Genomic DNA, 20,702 nt, shown 5'->3' with positions numbered 1-20,702 from the left:
CCAGTTATATACCGGACGACGACCTGTTCGACAACGATGTCCTGTCGGTGGTGGATGAGATAGAATGTAAGTTATATATATGCAGTTGATTTCACTTATTAGAGATGGGGGCACTCACCACCTGCTGCTTTGGGTGTCTGCCCCTTCCTCCTTTCATTCCTTCCTCTTCTGTATTTCCTTCCTTCATTCTTTCCTCTTTCTGCTGCCTACGGGTGACTCTACACACCCTCTTCTGTCTTTCTTTCCACTTCCTTCCACCTATGGGTAACTTTACTCTGAGTGACAAGCCAAATGGTCTCCTGTACACCAGGATACCATTTTCAACGCTGGGTGGTAAAATTCATCATCATCATCCGGACCTCCTTTCCCACCCTAGGGCTGGGTGAGGAGTAGCAATGTCCAGACAGCCCAAATTTGCCCAATCCAATGGTCAACTTTTCCATTCACTCATCATTCAAGCCCCAGGAATCCTGGCTTTATCATATACACCAAAAACATTCACCATATTCTGTAGCTTCACATAAACATATCTGATCTGCCACGTTAAAAAGGGGTGCCAAATCCCTGATCGTGCACTTCTCCTCACAACGTTCATCCAGCCATCTAAATCTCTCTTCAGTTCCCTAGCCTCACTGACTTCCAAACCTGTCTCCCTCACACACTCATCCACCATATCTCTCCACCTTCTCCTTGGCCTACCTTTCCTCCTCCCTCCTTCAGATTCGCTCAGGTATACCTTTTTCACCACTGTATTGTTATCTATTCTCTCCACATAAACATACCATCTCAGTACACTCTCTTCGATTCTGGTGTCCATTGACGTTCTCCTTCCACATCTTTCATGAATCATATTATTTCGTATCCTGTCCACTCTCTGTACTCTAGATACATTCCTCAGCAGTCCCATCTCCACTGCTCTCACTCCTGACATTTCATTTTCATGCCACACCATAGTCTCATATCCATACGTTAAAGTTGGCATTAACACTTCTTAATGTAAGCCTCGTGCAGCTGCAACACTCAAGCCTCTGTTTCTTATCAAGGCCTTCATTGCACCAGCTACTTTCCTTCCTTGTGTCACTCTACTTTCAACTTCTTTTGCACATTTTCCTCTCATTTCTGTCACTGTACCCAGGTACATGAACTCTCCCACCAATTCCAGTCTCTCTCCATTCACTGTAACATCACACTGGGAGTCACCTTCTCTCTCAGTAACCATCACTTTACTCTTTGCTACATTTACTCTCAAGGCCCAATACTCTCAGACATCAGCAAAACTCTGCACTAGTCTACCAAGTTCTTGTCCGGTATTTGCAAGTAGTACTGCATCATCAGCATACAACAAATTTTGAGATATTCCGTCCATCACCATTCATTACCAACACCATCTCTCTCTCCATTACTCATGTTTTTACTTCTCTCATCACTCCATCCATATATATATATTGAACAACCATGGGAACATCATACAACCTTGTCCCACACCAATCGTGAGTCATTCACTTAGATCCCCATTAACCCTTACACATGCTTCGCTACCATCATAAAAACTCTTGATGGCACTCAGCAGCTTACCATCTACACCGTCATGCGCAAAACTTTCCACAGTCCCTCCCTCTCCACTTTGTCGTATGCTTTTTCCAGATCCAGGAATGCCATAAACACCTTATCGTCCTTCTCACAATGCTTCTCTGCTGTCTGTCTCACTGCAAATATTTGATCCACACATCCTCTGCCACAACTAAGGCCACCCTGTTCATCACTTGCTAGGACTTCTGAGATCTCTCTTACATTCTCTATAATAATTCTTCCATATACCTTCCCTACCACACTCAATCAGTTTATGCCACGATAATTCTTGCACTCACTTCGCCCACCTTTATTTTTGTACAGGGGTACAATCACAGCCTTTCTCCACTGTGCTGGCACAGTTTCACTCATCCAAGCCTTCATACATATCTCCAACAAGCACTTCATTCCACTCTCACCACTACACTTAATCATCTCTGCATACACCTCATCAGCCCCAGCTGCTTTCCCATTTTTCAGCTGCTTCACAGCACTCTTCACCTGTGCGAGGGTCACGTCTCCTGGCACTGCATTTCTTCTCTGCACACCCCCTAAACCAATCATGTTTACAGCTGCTATGCTTTCTCTATTCCCATTCATCAGGCTTTCAAAATATTCTTTCCATCTGGTCCTTACTTAATCCCCATGGGTTAATAATATACCACCTACATCCTTCACACCATATAACCAAATTATGGCCCCTGGTGGTTTAGTGGGTAATTAAGGTGCTCCAATCGGTTTGAGCCTGTGGATGTTTATGTCCATGGGATGGTTGGGGTTTATTGCTCACGTAATGCCACTCAGGGATGAGCGAGGCTGGTCACTCTCATCTTAAATGTCAGGACCATCTTGCCCAGCCCCAGATTCCTTCGCTCCTCATGGGGTGACATAGGATTGTATGATGTTGGGGGTTTCACTCACTTGATGTACGGTAGTGCTGCTTTGGGTGTCTGCCCTTTCCTCTCATCATTCCTTCCTTCATTCTTTCCTCTTCCTTCAGTCTGCTTGTGACTTTACAGTCCTTTTTCTGTCTTTCTTTCCTTCTTTCTTTCCTCATCCTTGTACACTAGGAAACCATTTACTATGCTGGGTGGTAACCATATAACCAAGCTATGTCATCTGGTGGTTTAGTGGGTAATTAAGGTACTCCATTCGGATTCTGCCTGTGACAGTTTATATCCAAGGGTTGGTTGGGATTAATTGCTCACATAATGTCACTCAGGGATGAGGGAGGCTGGTCTCTCTCATCTTAAATATCAGGCCCAACTTGCCTAGCCCTTGGCCTCTTGTGTTCCTCATGAGGCAACAGTGGGTTACCATAGATGATAGATGCGGGATGTTGATTTTCGTTATTTAGGAAATACCGGTATAGCATTTTACACTAAAGTGGGGTGCCAGAAAGGGATCTTTGCTGTGGCAGGCAGTGGTTATATCTACAAGTTTCTTCCATGACCCCAAAAAGGTGGATGGTGGACTGTAGGGTCAATTTTTACACGTTACCCTCATCCGATTTTCGACTTTTCGTTAACATTTTCTAGTAGAACTGGTCATTCTAAGAATCTTTTCTTCTATGACATTTCTCTCGCAAATTGATAATAAACGAGTTACACGCGATTTACACTAATCACAATCACAGACGAGCACGCGCTCTGTCCGCTCACTCGCTCACATTTGAAAGTTTGTCCCGGAAGACCAAACTTTACACGTACTCCTCATTTTTACACGTTGCCCTCATCCGATTTTTTCATCCAGCCTGAGTGTTTCCTGTTGTTTTTGGTGTGATTCGAATGATTTTGACCTTCGTTTCTATCGCAAGTCGCTAGTTTTTGTTGAACGCCACTAGCGACTTCCAGTGGAAAGGACCCGTCCAAATCAACAAAAATCACACCAAAAACAACCGAAAACACTCAGGTTGGATGTTTATCACTTGAAATGTAATTTTTTGCGGTTCTTCCCCCTCCCCCAGGAATACTGGGGGACCTGTGGGAAACCGGGGTGTTGGGTGGGGGGAAAACGCAAAAGCGAGTGATTTCCTACTGGAACTGTTATCAAAATCAAATGAAAAACACTAAAATCCTTCGGAAGAAAATAATTTTAAGCTTCTTAGGGAATTCGTGTTTCCTAACTGGGGGGCTTTGCCCCCCAGACCCCCCAACCCTGGCCGTGCTTTCTAACTGGGGGGCTTCGCCCCCCAGACCCCCCATGACATTAACCAAACCTCATCTAACCTAACCTAACCGGGTGTAAATTGAAAATGTTAATGTTAAAGAAAAGCCGAAAATCGCATGAGGTGTACGTGTAAAGTTTTGTCTTCTGGGACAAACTTTCAAATGTGAGCGGGTGAGCGGACAGAGCGCGCGCTCGTCTGTGATTGTGATTGGTGGAAGTAACTCGTTTATTATCAATTTGCGAGAGAAATGTCATAGAAGAAAAAATTCTTAGAATGACCAGTTCTACTAGATAATGTTAACAAAAAGTCGAAAATCGGATGAGGGTAACGTGTAAAGTTTGACCGACTGTAGAAGGCTAATTTTAGCTTGCAGTCCACTTTTTTCACATCCAGATTAACCTGGGGTCACAACAACAACTACTGTCAAATATTACGAGGTGGTGGCTCAATCGGTAGAGAGGTGGCCTGCAGTCCTTCTGGACCCAGGTTCAAATCCCCGCTGGGGCAGGGAACAGTTTAAGGATTTGAATTTCGTTTAATCATACTTTACTGATCTACCAGAAGACCCACCGACATGTAAAAATACCCCTGCTAATACCAATACACCAGTCCTGGTTGAGACAGCCCTAGCATGTATTCGATATGGACGGTGGGTGTTAGCACCGAAGTGGTGACATGTAGAGGTGTATGGTATGTAGGAAGACTACTGGGCCTTGGGAGTAGGCTGTGAAGCCTATGCTCAGAGTCGGACACACACACACACACACACACACACACACACAAAAACAAAGTGCCCTGTCATGTGCATAGGTATAATTTCGAGGGACCCCAGAGGTACCCCAGTGTACAGTGTAAGTTCGTGTTTGTTTCTGTTGTGCAAGTAACTCATCAGCACATATAGTAGTTAGAAGAAAAAAAATCAGAGTGTAGCAAATATACTGTTTGATGAAATACACTGAGATATTTTTTACCCTGTTAATGTGGCTGACAGCCTTCATTCTAGCTGTCACCAGATGATTTGACTAAACTCAGGGAAGGCATTTCATATTGAAGCTGTTTATTTAAGGATATATCTGACCTCAGAAGTACTAAAAATTTCTAGTTCTAATTCTAAAAAAAAAAAGTGTTTAGTTAAAGATATATGTAACCCTTTTCTAAAAACTTCAAGTTCTAATTAAGGATATATATATCTAACCCTTTTTCCAAAATTTCTGGTTCTAATTAGGGATATGTCTAACCCCTTTCTAAAAATTTGTAGTTCTTTAAAAAAAAAAAAAAAAAAAAAAAAAAAAAAAAAGCTCATTGGGTAAATTTCACTTATGTTGAACCTCACAGCTCAGTGTTGTAGCCAGACGTCGTCAAGCAGCCAACTCTCACCTAGTGAGGCACGGGGCTCTCAGCAGTCACATTCCCAGCCCACCCAGCAGTCACACCACCAGCCATCATGCTCTCAGCCCACCCAGCAGTCACACCACCTGCCATCATGCTCTCAGCCCACCCAGCAGTCACACCACCAGCCATCATGCTCTCAGCCCACCCAGCAGTCACACTACCAGCTCTCCAAAAACACAAAGCAACTAATAGCCCAGAAGAGGTTGGCAGCTCTGCGACGGAAGTCACTGAGAGCCGAGTCAAAGAAATCATTCCCATGAGTCTGGTGCCAAGTTTTGTGCAAAATCCTATGAATCTTGGTATGTTTTTTATTTACTCATATGGTATTGCCCAGTGACATAATGTTAGATATTTGGTAACTGCTCAGTGACTACAAGTAGTTAATCAGTTTGATGACAGCAAAATGAAAGGCAGTGTCGTTGTTGTAGCTTGAGATAGTGCTAAGAAGATGTACCAAAGTTATATTGTAACCATTCCTCATTTATGCATTTTTCAATTTATAATGCCTCCAAATTATTTAATATAGGTTTAGAAAGGCAGGAATGCCCCAGTACAAGATGACATCTAACATTACACACTCATAATCAACTCCTGTATGCTATTACTTTTGCTCTGAAGTCTTCCTAGATTCTCTTCCTCCACCTGTGTTAACTTCTCTGATTATTTCAGTGCACTCACTTCCTTGCACACTTCATCTTCCTCTCATCGCCTTGCACACTTCATCTTCCTCTCATCGCCTTGCACACTTCATCTTCCTCTCATCCTCAGATCACCCAAATTCAGGAGTGGCTGTTCCATATTTCTGTTTAGAAAAAGACAGTTCACTTTTGCAGTCCCTAGCCATTCTGGGATTACTGGTTGTGATAAAAGGTGACACATTGGTATGTTCTGCTACTCTCTCATCTAGGTCCCCTTTCTGCCTCTTTCCTGCATGATTGTTTTCCATTTCTAACCTGTCTCTTCTCTGAATATTGGCAGTCCTCTGGAACCTACTGGTTAACAACAAACTTCATAGTATTAAACCCTCAAGTCTTTCCTGACACACATCAGCCCACCCCAGGCTTTGATGAGAGATTATTCTTGCTCAGCTATGCATGGATCACACCAGTGGTTATTTAATGAGCTACAGCCTTTAGCCCCTGTTCCCACTGTAACTACCCCATGACTATCCATCACCTTTTTCTTGAGTGTTTGACTACACTCCAACACAGTCTTTCAGCTTTCCCCTTTCCTTCCCAAGTAGTTGGCCTTTACTGCTTACTGATTTCCAAGGTGACTCTCCCACCGTTTTGTTTCCAGTATTATTGCCCTTCTTACTGCTCTTCACATTGTACATTTATTTTGCCCACTCTCTTCACATGGTACATTTAATTTATTTTGCCCACTCTCTTTACATTATACATTTAATTATTCCCCCACTCTTCACGTCATACATTTCATTTAATTATTTCGCCCTCTTTTTATTTCATACATATAATTTAATTATTTCCCCCCCCCTCCCTTCTACCTTAGTACCATATAGCCTTATTGTTGGTGAGTGTTGGGAGGGGAAGTGGAATGCATCCCCACCATTGAAGAATCTTACAAGGAAAATGACGTGATATAAGTTGGCACATATTCCCACCCTATATGAGAGTATTCCTGTACTTTTCAAACTAGATCATTTAGTTTTAGCCTTCCCCTACTCATTCAGTTTGAGTTCTATCCATTGTCAGCAGTTATTTATCTTTTGTCCAATCCTTTCTGCCCTATCAGGAACCTGGTACTGGGCTACTCAGTCCTGACTTAAATTGAAGGCAAGGGTGACAAGCCTCATTCACCCCTGCCTGGTATTAATGTGAACAATAAACTCCAACCTGCCCTCAGTTGTAAAACCCTTGCAGATCCTACTTGGTTAGAGTGCCTCAACCTACAAGACCACCAGGTGTCATGTGGTTACCATTCAACTACAGTAAAGGGTTTCCTGGGTGACAGTTAAGGCATAACTGCTTCAAGTAATTGGATGATGGGCACCTCCACTTACCACAGATGAAATTATCATCCTAATATATTTTGAAACTGCTCTTATGAGTAACTTAAAATCCACACCCAGCCTGCCAAGTATCCATCCATCATCCAATCCTACATTGCCCCATGAGGAGCGTAGGAGCCTGGGGCTAGGCAAGTTGGTCCCAACATTTAAGATGAAGTATCCTGCATTATAAAATAAATTTTCTGTTCCTCTTCAGGTTCAGCCAAGGAGCATTATTTATTTTTATGAAAATAGTTTTTGTTTATGCCATCTTTTTTATACAAACAATTAACCTGTTAACTGCGCATGGCAGTTTTTTGGAGGTGTTTGTGGTGCTCAGACATGGGGGTAAAAATGAAATTTCCCAAAGACCAATTTTTGTCTTAGGAATTGAGAGAACAGATGCCAAAGTATATAGTAACGAAATATTAGCTCAGTATTTACCTTGGTAAAGCCATGGATGAACATCAAAATATCTGATTCCCTATTGGATAGTATGGTTTTTGTTTTCTTTTTCGGTTTCGTTTTTGAAGGCTCAAACATGCTTGATTGGGTCGGCCTTGGTCCCCGCGGCACTATATTCGAAATTCACCTGTGCAGCCAGGGCTGTATTGAGTAGTCACACTCAGAACAGCCCAGGCTGTGTAGAGCAGTTAACGGGTTAAGTGCAACTAGGTTGATAGGATATACATTATTATTATATGTATCATCATCATATAATCCTGTTTTGCCCCATGAGGAACATAGAAGCCCAGGTTCAAGTTGGTCCTGACGTTTAAGATGAGAGTGACCAGCCTGCCTCATCCCTGAATGGCATTACGTGAGAAACAAACCTCAACCACCCCTTGGATATAAACCTACACAGGCTCGGTCTGGTTGGTGCAAGTTAATTATTAACCCAATGAACCAACAGGTGCCATAGCTTGGTTATATGGTTACCACCCAGCGCAGCAAATGGTTTCCTGGTGAACAAAAAACCATTTGGCTTGTCACTCAGTGTAGTCACCCATAGACAGAAGGAAAGAAAGGCAGGAAGGAAGAGGCCCGAGAGCAGCACTACATCAAGTGAATGGATGGTGAGTGCTCCCACCTACCACCAATATTATAATACTGATCTCAATTACTGTATTAGTTCATCCCCAGAAGGGTTGTTTATTCATCTGTTTATTTAGTTTATTTTTTATTTTTTGAACATATGTAAAGTTAATCAGTTACATTTTACTAAAACAATATATTTTGAATGATGTTTATTAAAATACAAAATATATTATTTTTCTATATATATGTATATATCATGGTTCACTTGGTCAAAAAACAATCATAACACAGGTGATTGATGGTTTCATTGATCAAGTGTACATTATTAACCTATTATTGCTGAGAAATAATCCCACTTCAGCATTAATCCTCAACAAATACTGCCGCAGTAAAAATTTCCTGTCAGTTTTTGGCACCCTGGCTGTCTTAGTTGTACCAAATTCAACCATGCCCTTGTATCGTACAGTTTAAGCAGTATGTGGATCCCCCCCCCCCCTGCCCCTGCAATTCATGATATTACAATTTAACCACTTCAATATGATGACATTTTAACATGTTACTCCTTCTACAACAGACAACAGTATTCAGTATAGGGCAGACCTTTCATATTGACAAGTTGCAGAATAAACCTAACCCTGCCAGTTTGAAAAGTCTCCCCTAAAGTAAATGATAGCTATAGGTGAAGGCAAGAATAATGATAATCCAGTACTTAATGGCTTAAATCTAGATAAACCTTAACTGATAACCAGATATATTTTCACCAGAGCTGTACAAATACCCTGTATGCATTACTTGCAGTGTGTTGTAGTTTCTACTAACCACCTGACATAACAGTAAAGAACACCCTCACTCTGACCCTTCAGTCCAATGACATTGTTTAATTTATGCCTGCTACATCAGGACAATCTCACTCAGATTTGGATGTTTCATACAGGAATGAATAAATGTATAATGAGAAAACCTAGCACCAAGTCTAGAGAGGCTATGTGGCATGAAGGAAGGATAATTAGATGCAATTTACGCAAAGCAGAAAGAAAAGCAACAATCTTAGAAAACGTGGGAGTCACCAAGGAAATTAGTAAGCAATGAGGGGAAGGAGGGAAAAGCAAAATGATGGACATGGAGCACGAATGGGCAGTTGAGAAAATGGTGTCGGATAGTCAAGGGACAGTTACAATGTGAACAAAGTGGCGATGGGGGGGTAGGACTACTCATTAAGTGACCGTGAGTGAGGGGTGTGTGACCCAAGTGAAGGGGAGCACGGAGATTCTCCCTTCAACGATTGGGATGAGTGGAAATAGATCTTGGAAGAACAGAGAAGGTTTAACAAGGTGATGGCAGTCCCAGGAAGTTTGCCATAAATCACAGAAGAGGTAAGAACAGGAAAACAATCAAGAGCAGGAACGGGTCAAGAAGACATAAGACCAAGCAGCAGGACGAGCCAGTGGGTCTGCACGTTTGTTACCAGTCATTCTAACATGACCAGGGACCCAGCAAAACTGAATCAACTTCTCGCGAACAGAAAATGGAAGAACCACCCTTGAATATGAGTGACAAGGAGGTAAAAGGGGGACTGTAGAGAAGAATGTGCACTGTGAGAATCAGAAATGATAACAAAAGAGGAAGAAGTGGAACGAAACAGACTTCAGAACGGTTTCATACTGGAGGGATTATGTTACAGCTTTAATTATCCCACTCACTGTAACATCCACAGCTCAATAAAACTGTTTGCTGTTATGAAAAATAAAATGAAATAAATCATGTGACTGAAGGGTACAATCATCAGAAATGAAAACATGGAGACCTGTTATTTATTACTGGCAATAATGATACCGCTTTTATCCATTGACAACTTCAGTTTAAATATACAACCATCAATCAGTTTTATTCTACTACGTAAGGATCTGTAGATGTGAAGGGGTTTAGAAGGCTGTATTGTAAGCATTCCAATTTAGCTATGTTTCCACCAAGCTAAATATACTCTGGCAGTAACAAAAATGTCATCAAAGTGAACTGGATAAAATATTGACCACTGTGCAACATATTTTCACTTATAGGTACTTATGTTTGTTACAGGGTGTGTATGCTTATTTTTGTCACAACTGATGAACAACTTAACAATTTCCTTATGTTAAAGTGTGCTATACAGTAGTTTCTGTGCAGCTCCTGTGCTACTCGGGCTGGTGGGAAGTCTTAGTCAAGGATTCACGTCAAGCAAAGACTTTCTGTCTAGCATTAAGGTGGTACAGTGCAATTCCCAACTTCCAAAATGGTTGGGATCAGAAGGCTTACAGAAGATAGGATTTTCCAGGACACTGCAAAAATTTAATTACCAATAGTCATATGTGTAGATATTCACAAGTCCCTTGCCAAACCCTTCAGCAATTACTGTGCTAATACTACAATATATTTTATAAATTTTTTGTAAATACTGTTGGTTTAACATGTTCTCACTCTTCATGCCCAGCATCCCACTGCCTGAGTAGACATAAAATTATCATATGTGTGGACTACAGTAATAAAAGATCTGACCACATAATGCTGTACAATATTGTTATCAGTAATGCACCAGTTGCCATTGTGTTGGTACTGTTACCTGTTTTGCAGAGATCAGCTGAGCCAATTTGAGGATTACCAGATATGCCAAGATTTATCCACAGTGGTAGTACAAAGAGTGATGAAATAATCCATGTGGGTAACATGGGTCAAGTAAGACCAGCCTAGACAAGCTCATGAGCTAGCCTTGGGACATGCGAACTCATTCATTAGCCAAGCTCTTGAGCCAGCCTAGGCAAGTAATTATACCATGTTAACTCAAAAAACATTCTAAAGACAGAGTTGCAGTTGTCTTAAGCTAGCTCATGAGCTTGGCCAAACACTGAGTCATTATGATTAACGCAGCGCTTTGTAAACATGGTGGTAACTGTGGAAGTAAAAAACGTGGTTTCTCGAGGTGGCACAAAGTTTCTCCCATTAACAAATACACTTGAAAATTCTTTTGGAAAACTGGTACCTGTATTTGAATGTTGCAATTTGCACTGTAGTATGCAGCTTTGTCTGACTACCAGCAACAGTTTGAGAGGCAACCGTTGCCGATGCAGCCTAGAAGAGCTACATACTGGTAACATAAGGGTTTTCTTCAATGTTCATGAAATCTCTGCTATGACTTAAAAGCCATGGATAAAGGTAAATGGTACACAGAAACTTCTGCTAACAACCTCATATGTCCCAGTACAGCACCGTAAATTATCAGTTACAAACTGGTTTGAAGCATACTTATAAATTCATGTAGGATAATATGGTAATCCCTGTCAAAGATGCAGCAGTGAAGGTACAATAAAGTTCTGCTACCAATGCTGTAAGAAACTGATCATACTCACATTTGTTTACCTTAAGCATTAATTTACAGTACAGTACAATACAGTACCCTCCATAGCATCAGATCCATGAAGGTTGATTGATGTCCATGTATATTAATCAATAATGAAGTGCAAAACAGTACTATGGTGTCACCTGTGAAACGTAATGCCATTGAAGGCATACTGAAGTGGGCAATGTTAACACTGACAAATAACCATTTAAATAAAACAGCTTTAGATTTTCCTTCCTACTGCAGTCCACAAACAAGAAATTGTGCACACTGGTTGATAAGTAACCTCACAAAATCTTCAGTAACAAATGGTGGCCAATAAACAATAATACAGAAGATATGGTGAATAAGATATAAAACTTATTCATTATAAGAGAACAAATGATCTTTAACAGACACTTAACCTGTAAAAAAAAAAAAAAAAAAATACAGCACTGGCATTTCAAGTAAATCAGTGTAAGCTTTGATTTATCTCACCCCATCCCTAGGTAGGAAGAAGAGACAGAGATGATTCAATACTGGGGATGATGTAAATAAGCTGATCACAGTCATCTCTTCAAAAACATGTCCAAAGATACAGCCTGTATTATCATAATTTGATGCTGTACAAACTAACCTCACAAGCTGTTCCACACCATTACTGTCACAAAGATTGTCTATAATCCATGTACATATTTCATCAGGCATACATACTTAGTCATACCTTATAGTATATAACAGTACAAGAGAGTATGATGCATGTCATGCACTAGTTCAAGAAGGCTGGAAACAATACAGTACTAAATTACGTTAGTCTGGTACTATGGGTCACAAAAGTATCAGTGCACTCGGGCTTCAATGCCTACTGAAAACATTTAAACTGCTGACATTACCAACGTCTCGTTGTGTATGAACAACATCCGTTTATATAAACATAACATACTGCTAGTTGCGAGTTGGCGATATATGACACCTGACATCAGGGCTAGCATCACATAGTAGGTGGGACACTAATATTTCAGTGACCTTCATTCTGTGGTCCAAGATGCTTCATACATATTTTGCACTAATACAATTGTGACTCATAGTACAAATAACCAGCTTGCCTCTAACTAATTTTTACACACAGTCATGTGTCCTGGGTCAAAATTTTGAAAGAGCCTTTAATTTCATACATGTATTACATCAGATACTAAGGATAACATTCTTATGTACTGAGTAAACTAACTGTACAGGTATTTAATTTCTCTGTGAAATTTGACACCCAATGGTGATGGTTATAGTAGTAGCAGTAGCAGTAGTAGAACCTCCTAGCGTATCTGAACATTAACCTGGCAGACTGCAACATTCTTATGTACTGAGTAAACTAACTGTACAGGTATTTAATTTCTCTGTGAAATATGACACCCAGTGGTGGTGCTTATAGTAGTAGATCCCTCTAGCTTATCTGAACATTAACCTGGCAGACTGCAAACTGAACCTGCCTCCTTCCTGCTGTCCATCCCATATTCAGGGGATAGGGAGGGAGTTGAGGCAGCAAAGCCAGTTGGTCGTATTGGTGCCACTGCAAGACTGTGTCCCTCTCCAGTACCAGATAGTGGTGAAATGGGATATACAGGAAAGGTGAATTACCATAATACATTTATGAAGAGGCCTGGCAACATGGCGACCATCCTTATAAGCGAAGGACACTCCAGAAAGCACTGTCTGGAGTTTGGATCTTACATGTTAATGATGCACCCTACCTTCCATTGGCTTACACACCATTTACTGGAAAACCCTGTCAGCACACTCCAACAATACTGTACATAAATATGGAGTCTGCAATACATGGTAATACAAGTCTTGAATGACATATGGTATACCCATTAACTATGAAAGTTTTACTTTTGAAAATTGGTTCTTAGGTCATAAGGGGTGCACTTTTGTATACAGCACATCTATCCATCTATAGCCAGATGCCTCAGTCCCTGATGAGGTAGCCCCATACAAATCACTTTCATGTCATCCAGCCTCCACCACCTAGCTGCCCTCTCTCCAGTTCATCCATGGTCTCCCTGAACCTCACTCACTTTTCTAATTAGTCTCTCCACGTGGCCAGTATGTATAGTAGTACAGAAGTCATTATACATCACTTTTAAAAATTCTTTGTTGTGACGTCCAACATAAACTGCTTATTAAAATTCCAACAGTACATACGAAACTGCTGTCTAAGTTTTCTCCAGTTTACGTTTCCAGTTATTATGGGAAAATTTGTGATATTTTAGAAAACAAGCGTGACAATGAGAATTGCCTACGAAAGTGAAAGCATGCAGTTTCCAGTGCACCGTCAGTAATTATGACTAACCCTCTGTGACCGGACACACCTCTATTTTATTCTTGCCATCTCCTGATGATTTTATTCAGATTAGGCTAGACTCTTTGAACTAATGGGGTCATATATAGCCTTAATAAATTCTCTCAATGCAAAAGCCTTCCCTAGGGTGAATAAAATAGCCTCTGAACAGCAAGAGTAAGCCAACACGGATGTCACGTAGATTCAAGGGGTTAATTCTACAATACACCAGTTATTCTAAAAATGCTAAAGAACACTGGCTTTTCCTTACTCCATGATCAGGTAATGATTGCTGTAGTCAGAGTTTTCCTTATACAGGGTGGCCCATGTACCATATATCAGTACACTTCCGTTCCACCCCACCAGGTACTTTCTACCATGTTGTGAGGACGGCTTAGTATGAACAGTCTAACTCGTATCATATATTTCGTACCCCAACTGCCACATCACCCACAACAGCAGACTGCCGTCCCATCAACGTAACATCACGTGAGTGTCAGGTGTGGTGTTATTTATAGGCTATGCTGTATTTCATCTCCTTTCTTCTGCCGGCAAATGTTCCTAAGCTAAAGCTAAGCGAGTCTTAGTGTGTTTTCCTGGTCTACTGTTTTGCCTCTTCTACTTATTTTCATTTGGCTAATATTCCACTTCTGTGAGAGGGCTGGTATGCCTCTCTGCCTATGGATGATTCTCCCTTGATATGATGCATCAAGGAGGAAAGTGATGGAAATGCTGTAAATTTGAAACACTGGAACAAGTGGTTTTGTTTCTGACTTTACCTCATATCATCATCATCCAGACCTTGTTTCCCACCCTAGTGCAGGGTGAGGAGTAGCAATCTCCGTACAGCCAAAGTTTGCCAAATTCAATGGGCCTTGCTTCCATTCATTCATCATTCAAGCCCTCAAAATCCTGGCTCCATCTGACAGGCCCCCCCACCAAAATTTCATCACATTCTATAGCTTTACATATAACTACATTATCTGACAGAGCCAATCCAAACATTGTTGCATTAAACAGGGATGCCAAATCCCTGGTCATGCACTTAGCACAAAATTCACCTCTTGTCAGTCCCTTATCCTCATCAACTTCCTTACCTCTCTTCCTCAAACACTCATCACCATATCCCTCCACCTTTCTCTTGGCCTACCTCACCTCCCTCATTCAAATTCGCTCTGATATACCTTTTTCTCGACTACTGTCATCCATTCTCTCCACATGACCATACCATCTCAGTATATTCTCTTTGATTCGGGTGTCCACAGACTTCCTCACTCTGCATCTTTCACGAATCACAATTTTCCACGTCCTATCCACTCTCTGTACTCCACATACATTCCTCAGCAGTCCCATCTCCACTGCTCTCACTCTTGACTTTTCATTTTCATGCCACACCATAGTCTCACATCCAAAAGTTAAAGTTGGCACTAACACTCCTTCATGCAAGCTTCGTGCAGCTGCAACACTCAAGCCTCTGTTTCTTATCAAGGCCTTCATAGCACCAGCTACCCTCGAAACTTCTTTTCGTCACTCTACTTTCTACTTCTTTTTCACATTCCTACTTGAACCCTCTCATCAAATCCAGTCTCTCTCCATTCACTTTAACATCGCACTGAGAGTCACCTTCTCTCAATTACCATCACTTTACTCTTTGCTACATTTACTCTCAAGGCATGATGCTCACAGACATGAGCAAAACTCTGCACTAGTCTACCAAGTTCTTGTCCGGTATTTGCAAGTAGTACTGCATCACCAGCAAACAAATTTGAGATATTCCATCCATCACCATTCATTACCAAAGCCATCCACCTCTCCATTACTCATGTTTTTACTTCTCTCATCACCCCATCTATATACTGTATATATATATATATATATATATATATATATATATATATTTTGAACAACCATGGGGACATCACACAACCTTGTCGCACGCCCACACCAATCGTGAGCCATTCATTTAGATCCCCATTAACCCTTACACATGCTTCTCTACCATCATAAAAACTCTTGATGGGAGTGCGATTTCAACCGTGGGCAGAAGAAAGAGAAAAGAGTGAAGGAAAGAGAGAAGAGGAACGATGGAAGAGAGGAAAATGCAGACACCCAAAGCAGCACTATATCATGTAAGTGGATGTTGAGCACCCCCACCTATTAGTATATTTGACCATTTTTACTACAAAACATGGGTAAATCATTCACTGCTGTAGATAAATAAATTAAATTGTTATACTACGCAGCTCATACTTGACAAGTTAACACACCAGTCCACCCCTATTCCTCGACTGTAACCTCCTCAGTCTGTCGGACTCCTCCAACAACCAAGACAACTCTATCTTGAGCAGGTCCATGTTGCCCCTCATAAAAACAAATCGCTAAAAGTTCTCCGAGGTCAGGCTGGTTTGTGGGCAGGTCTGCGTTTGCAAAAGTACTTCCACAAACGCAATAACACAAATTTACAAAAAATGTCGCAAGCACAAATCCACAAACAAAATCACACTTCCGCAATTGCGCAATCTACTGTTTGCACAAGTGCCCAGCTCTGTTCAGCATACACTATGGGCTGTGAGTGTATTATGTGGATGTGATGTAAAGTACTTTGCAAACAAATCTCAAAAACCACGCTGTCATCTTTGCAGTTTGCAGTCAGTCCTCAAAGTTAAGGATATGTGCAGGCAAAATGCTAGTTTAAGTAAGACGTTTCCAACTCATGCCCAAGGGGTTACAAAAACTCATGTTTCTGATTTACAATGGAAAGCAATTATTCACACATCTGATTCTGACAGACGGAATCTCATCACGTTTCCGATTCATAACAGGGACTAAAAGAATTTTTTTTTTTTTTTTTTTTTTTTAATGCAAGGAAGAAGGAATTAACAGCTAGAACCCTGCAAGATTGTCCCTTCCAAGAAAAAATAAAAAGATAATAGATGTCTGTGACTTGAAAAACAGCTTTGTGTGACTCATAAGTAACTTCAGGTGCAGAACAATTGTCATGTCTTCAACAACTTAAAAAACATAACAACCTTATCGGAAGACTGACTACTTACTGCAATCTAACTGTAAAAAATATTCCTCACATCAGCTCATTAACTGCATACTCTCTAATGAATTTGGTCCAGTACACATAAATACAAAGTCGCACAGAAATTACGCCATGCTTCCTCGCAGGGAAACCCCACACAATACTGAGATTATCCACTGAACAGCTTAAGTTTTCTTTAAGGTAAATAATGTGTAAACAAAAAGAATTATACAAAGATACTGCTCCAAACTAAACTAATCTATCAAGACTGACAAGATGTCCTGCTATTCAATATAAACATCGCTTTTGGTAAAAAAAAAAAGCCAACCATCATTATTAAAAACTCCCTTGACTGCAACAGCATCTAAATAAACTCATTTCTCCAACAATTATTTACAATTTAAAACAAAGTAGAGTAACTATGAAACTGGCAGCATTAACAATTTGTAGTGCTTGTTTCTGGCCTTTCAATGAAAGCCAATGAATTACTTAATATCAGTAACTCCAATACTGATTTTGTTTCCCATAATCTTACTCACGTAACCATCAAATATTTTTACTCTATCAGGAAGAACCCTTAAACGGGTTTTAGTTAAGGCAATATCTAATCTCTCCAAATTCTTGTTTCCCCTTGGGTCAGTGAATTAATCTGGTGGTAGGAAAAAAAAAAAAAAAAACAATAATAATAAAAACTTGGGCTGAATTGGAAAAACCATCAAATATCAACAGTTAAAAATTCTAGTACTGCCTTAATGTTATTCAGGTACTCCAAGTTTATATATTGGAATAACATCCCCGGGCTCCTACGCTCCTTACGGGGCAATGTAGGATTGGATTATGGATGGATGGATGGACATCCCCATTTATGTTTATTCCAATCTACTGTATCATATACGGTAATGCCTGTTAACAAAGTACAATGTAGCTATTTTAAATTCCCTAAAGCCATTGGGATGTTTACAGAGCATAAGTAGAAAGCAAACAGTACGACAAATTATTCATGTCCAAGATGCTCAATGTAGAGGCACAGTGAACTATACAGCCTAGGTAGAAAAGTCCTTAGCTAATGTACTTTCTGATACACATCATCATCTTGTATACAGGTAATTAGAACAGCAGATCATCTTCCTTACCATTCTTGAGTTAGAAACTATACAGCTAAAAATATAATTCATTACTCTACTATAAAAAATGGAGGATGTTGTACTGGGAGGTGAATTGCTATCTGGTACATACTCGCCAGGTGGTGGATTGTCCCAATTACCTTATAACTAGTAGAGAGAACCTCAAGTAGCTGCAGCACTGGTAACTAGAGCCATGGGTAGACAAAGGTCAAAGAACCTTCAGCTTGAAACTGGTAGATGGAATTACACAACCTTCAGCTTGAAGCTGTTGTGGCGCTTCTCTTGCACATTCACTCTGAAGTAAAGTGATCTGTTTGGGTGGCTAAAAGCACAACAATGTCCTAGAAATGCCTGTGATTAACCAGCCATATCAATCACAAGTTAACGGTATTTATACTGACCTAGCAAATGATCTCTGTTTACTCATGGGTCTCTAATGGTAACTGAAGCATCTTCCAATCTATGGAAGACTCCTACTGTACAAAATATCTTATCATATTGAGAAAATATTCAATACCCTCTTCATCTTTCTGTGAAACAAACAGCTTTGATATGGTAATGAGCAGTATGAGCTAACAATGAAACTGTCAGTGTACTAACATACTAACAATGAAACTGTCAGTGTACTAACATACTAACAATGAAACTGTCAGTGTACTAACATACTACTAACAATGAAACTGTCAGTGTACTAACATACTACAGCTATCTATACTGGTCAATAAACGTATCTGGAACCATACTTGCTTTGACATGGACTCTGCTCTTGTAATGCACACCACCATACAATACTTATTCTTCTCTACCAAAGCATATGGAGGTACACTGTGCACCTAAACATGTACTGTATCCAGTAAATTTATCTCACGCTGATATGATTAATCAAAAATCTGTAATGTACAGTAAATACAGTACTAACTTGCATTTACTGCATGAGTAACTGTCTGAAATATATTGCATGACAAAGAAGGTTTAATTAATGTCAAGAACATAATTTTACACTGTGTATACCACAAAATATCATCAATTAACCTGTTAAATAATATTAAAGACTAATATATTAATTTCTACATAACCTTTGGTAAAGCAACATGCTAAAATATGTCAGTGGGTTGAGTTAGTGTTTATATATGGTACTTGAGTGCCAAAGCCATACAAGTGTGTTGTGTTAAATAATAAGTTTCATATAAGCTCGTGTATGTCATGGACGCTATACGGTAAAACCTTGATAAGTAAGCATTTCATTGGTCTTGATTTTAGATAAGGTGGAATGGCCAAGCTCTCAGGTTTTAAAAATAAATTGGGATATTCTGATGGTAATGGAAACTGACAGTCCTGTTTTACCCACTTTGAGGTGTTGGGTACAAGGATAGGCTCCTACAGTCCAGTGTATTTATGGTTGATGACCAGCCTACATCCCATCACATATTAAAACATCCCCCGTCACCTCTTAGGCATCGAAGCTATGTAAGGCTGTCCACCCAACTGAGGTGTTCTAACTACCAGGTCTGTCATGCCTGTCACTTGAACCTGAGTCCTGTATGTTATTACTAATTGGGACTGACTGAATTCTTTGCCAGTTAATTATTTTTGCCTTCACACAAGGCAAGTGCGGTAATTATTCACTTAACACAATAGTTGTTCTAAAAGCTACAGTACTGTGTTAAATTAAAACTGACCTAAATCACTGAAGTTTTGTCTGCCATGCCAAGGTTTGGAGGAGGGGGGGGAGGCACAACTATCTTACGTACTGTACAATCTTCAGATCAAACAGCTGGTAAAAAAATGACGTTACAGCTGACCAACTCCTGGTATGCAGACAGGCTTTAGTTTGTGCTCCCCTTCTACCTATACACCATGGATTTACACAGCACAAAGACCTGCTGTCCAGTGTCAAGGTGGCATTGTAAACTGTTAGACTTCACATGGAATAGTCTGAGGGATGCTGTTACCTATGCAGTCAAGAAAAGATATGTTGACCAAAGTTAAAGTGACAGTTTGAAGGCTTACTAGACTGGACAAGAAAGAGTTTGTAATGAAACTGTTTCTCATGCAGTCTGGAAAAGCTTTGTCCAGAGCTGAAGTGGTACAGTCTAAGTTTTATTTGATTTGCTTGGTACAGTTTTTGATGACAAATGTGCAGTCCAGACAAGCTTGGAACTTGTAATGTGATATTCTGACTATGACTTGACATCAGTCAGGGGTGGGAGTAGAGGGTGAACACAAACTATGAACCTTGTGCAGCTCTGTGATTGGTTGAATTAACCTTACCAAGACCATGACATTAGCTTTATTCTTCCTACTTCCAGACTATTTTACTTAACTTGAAAGTAAGTAAGTAATAAGGACTAGCACCAAGCCCACTTAACTTGAAAGACTTCCTAGTGGATGGGTTTGCTACAGCCTTCACTAACCCCTTCACTATGTAGGCACTCTTCCAAACCTGAATATATTGTCTGGAAGTTACAAGAATTATCACACTAATTATATCTTTAAGCCAAGAGGGTTCATGGTCAGCCCCTTGAATCTGGGTGATGTCCTTCTCAGTTTATTCTTGCAGTTATCACACAACTTTATTCAGCTCAGAAAGGACCTCTCAAAGTGAATGGGGTTATCAATGCTATATCTAACCACTCCAATTCTAAAAGTCTACCCAATGCCAAATTAAACTGTCAGAGATGGGAGG

This window comes from Coenobita brevimanus, chromosome 45 (assembly GCF_032717465.1).
Source record: "Coenobita brevimanus isolate Jiangsu-jjx chromosome 45, ASM3271746v2, whole genome shotgun sequence".
NCBI lineage: Eukaryota > Metazoa > Arthropoda > Malacostraca > Decapoda > Coenobitidae > Coenobita > Coenobita brevimanus.
The sequence above is the reverse complement of the archived record's forward strand: the minus strand, read 5'-3'. Positions refer to the sequence as shown.